Source organism: Euprymna scolopes, chromosome 9, assembly GCF_053919585.1.
Source record: "Euprymna scolopes isolate OS-2025 chromosome 9, ASM5391958v1, whole genome shotgun sequence".
NCBI lineage: Eukaryota > Metazoa > Mollusca > Cephalopoda > Sepiida > Sepiolidae > Euprymna > Euprymna scolopes.
In genome coordinates this window covers 42,520,039-42,523,728 of record NC_136490.1, presented here as the reverse complement: position 1 = coordinate 42,523,728, position 3,690 = coordinate 42,520,039, and positions in this window count along the sequence as shown.

The window sequence follows — 3,690 nt, the reverse complement described above, 5'->3', positions numbered from 1 at the left end:
AAATAAAACCTGGCATCTTACCGCTACGCTATGACGTGAAAGGAAGTGCAAAGCGTCATTATTTAGCGAAGTTAATCAAAAAGCTGGCTTTCAGAAATGAATAGTTAAGAGTCGAAATGCAGAGAAATTGTCTGATATAAAGCGTTTCCCCCACATTGATCAAAGCTGATTGCCTTTCTGGACATCCTGGCCGAGAAGTAGACCATGAGTTCGCTTCGGTTAGTTTATACGAAAAAAAAATGATAATAAAAATAACACGCGAAAGAATGAAATAAAGGATTTTTTTTAATGGATAAAAATCAATGTAGAAACGACGTCCGTTTTCGTAACTGAAAAGTATAAGGAAACTTGTGAATAAATATAACTTCGTCAAGAATCCCCAAGAAAAAGGCCTTTCGTGGACATACAAAAACGCGCGCGGCCGTGTTGCCATGTATATATATATATATATATATATATATATATATATATGTGTGTGTGTGTGTGTGTGTGTATATATATGTATATATATATATATAGGAGGTGGCTTGAATTAAAGTTTCAAATTAAAAAGCCAAATAGCATGGTTCACCTGTGCATTCATTTCGAACGCTCCCCTGTCATAACAAAGCACCTACTATTGATTATATATACATATATATATATATACATACATAGATATATATATATATATATATCAATTTACGCAGTTTTAAATTAATAAATATTTTATTAATGTCTACTATTTTCTCGCCTGTATGTCTTTCTTTTCATATATATATATATATATATATATATATATATATATATATATATATATATATATATATATATATATATATATATTCTAGGTTCAATCCTTGGCTTGGAAGAGATGCTAGTTTAGCGGCACTAGTGAGTTGCGACACAACGAAACAGGACTGTATGTCGATGACTATATATATATATATATATATATATATATATATATATATATATATATAGGGAGAGATAGATAGATAGATATTGATATATATATATATGTGTATGCATTTACACATATATATAATATATATATATGTATAAATTGTATATATGTGTGATATATATATATTTTCTGTTTTATATAAGCATTAATATGATGCTACACATTCATGAGCATGTTTATGTATCAGCTTATTTTATACGTGACTATACATTTAGGTATATCTCTACCATCACAAGCCTTTTATACACTTGTCCTAGCAAATGTTCGCCCTTCTATTATGCAATCGTCGGCCGGAAGCGTGGTGTGCAGTTCCACCGAAACGTGGACAGCATATGATTAGATGGAAATGCAATGTTTTCCGCATTTTTTTTTACTCCAACCCTCTGAGCTTCTTCGGTTCCTGCTGTATAATTAATATCTAATTAGATGGATAAAGACATTTGCCCCTTTCGAGTAAACGCGCACTGCAATCGCTTTTAACATAATGGATTTCCTAATATTGGTATCACATATGCGCAAACACAAACGCACGCACACAGACACACAGACAGACAGACAAGCACACATGTATATATACACACACACACGCAAAGAGATAGACAGACAGACAGACAAACACACATGTATATAAATACACACACGCACACACACGCATATATATATATATATATATATATATTTGTAGTCAGCAACATACAATCCTGTTTCGTTGTATCACAACTCATCAGTGTCGCTAGACTAGAATCTCTCCCAAGCCAAGGATTGAACCTAGAACCGTGGTGTTGACATATATATATATATATATATATATATATATATATATATATATATATATATATATATATATATATATATATGATGGAAAAGTAGTTTGCTTGAATCATGAAGTATTACTGGGAAAAATTCATTTATATGTTTATATATATATATATATGTGTGTGTATAAATGTTTGTGTGTATATATATATATGTATATATATATATATATATATATATATATATATATATATATATATATATATGTAAGTAAATTTTTGGTACAGCAAAAAGGAAGGAGAAATTTCAGAGGAAACATAATTTAATTTAAATACCAAAAAACAAGAAATGGGCAGGTGAAATTATCAAAATTTTCCTTAAGGCCTTATCGTCTGACCCTCTAAGAGGAAACGTCAGAATGATAAATTAAAAACTAAGAAAACGAATGAGGGAAGAAGGGAATTTTGGTTTCAGTTGGAAGAACAGTGGGGAAAAAAAATCTCACTGTTCAGGTGGTTTTAAATCAATGAATATCTCCAACTGATGTTTCAGAATCTTTTGTCTACACAGGCTAGGTCGAGAGTTGTTAATAACTAACGCATCAATGATATTGAGATGATAGTTCGACCTAGCACTGTATAAAACAGAAAACCACCCATCGGAATATTGATCGGCACACCTATTTATACTCAACAGGTGATTGCCAATGGCGGACTCATGAGCTTGGGAGTGCCCGGATGTTCTCGAAACCTGGTGTAATCGAATATCCCGAGGGATATGTTGGGATATTCTCATTTCTAATCTTTGGGATGTTTTGCCAACGTAGTCAGCTCCACACTGACAAACGAATTTATAAACAACAGAGTTCTTTTGAATGGTTGGCAAAACATCTTTACGAAAAGAAGAGAAAAAGGTTCGAGTTGTGTAAACTACTCTAAGCATTGTAGATGGAAAACAACGTTGAGTAGCAGAAGCCATCCTATCAACAACATGAAGGCCAACAGGACCCAACCGTGCTTTCTTTTTATTCGGTCCATTGTATCTCTGATTCTTTTCAATTCGTATCTCAGATACAAAAATTACCTTTATCTAAAAATACCGAGTTCTTGGCTTCCTTTGACATTAATAGTCGTTTTACTAATATACCTTTGGATGAGACCATTGGTATTTGTGCTGACTATCTATACCGTGGCCCCTTAAAATCTCCACAATTTCCTGAACGAATTTTCGTTGAACTGATGGAACTTGCTACTAAATCAGTCTCCTTTAGTTTCAACAACATTATGTACCGTCAAATTGATGGGATATCTATGGGTAGCCCTCTTGGTCCTTCGTTAGCCAACATTTTCGTTGGATTTTTGGAAAACGAATTATTTTCCAAAATTACTAAGCCAGCATTCTACACACGCTACGTTGATGATACTTTTGCATGCTTTCCCTCTCAGAGCGAAGCTGAACAGTTTCTTCGTCTTCTTTGCAACCTTCATCCATCTTTACAATTTACTATGGAGGTTGAAGACTGTAGCTCTCTCCCATTCCTCGACGTTCGTGTTTCTAAAGTTGGTACTACGTTTGAGACCTCTGTTTATAGAAAACCTACATTTACAGGGCTCTATCTTAACTGGTTTTCTTTTGCCCCTCAGTCTAGAAAAATAAATCTCATTAGCGCCCTTACGCATCGTGCACTTATGATTTGTTCACCAAACCGTCTTGATACGGAACTTGGGGAAATTACAAATATTTTTCTTAATAATGGATATCCCATTAATATAATAAAATCTACTATTGAACGTAAAATTACTACATTTAATAGTGGTAAACATATTGGTCCATCACGTTGTCCCATCTATTTAAAATTACCATGGTTGGGTCCTGTTGGCCTTCATGTTGATGATAGGATTTCTTCTGCTACTCAACGTTGTTTTCCATCTACAATGCTTAGAGTAGTTTACACAACTCGAACCTTTTTCTCTTCTTTTCGTAAAGAT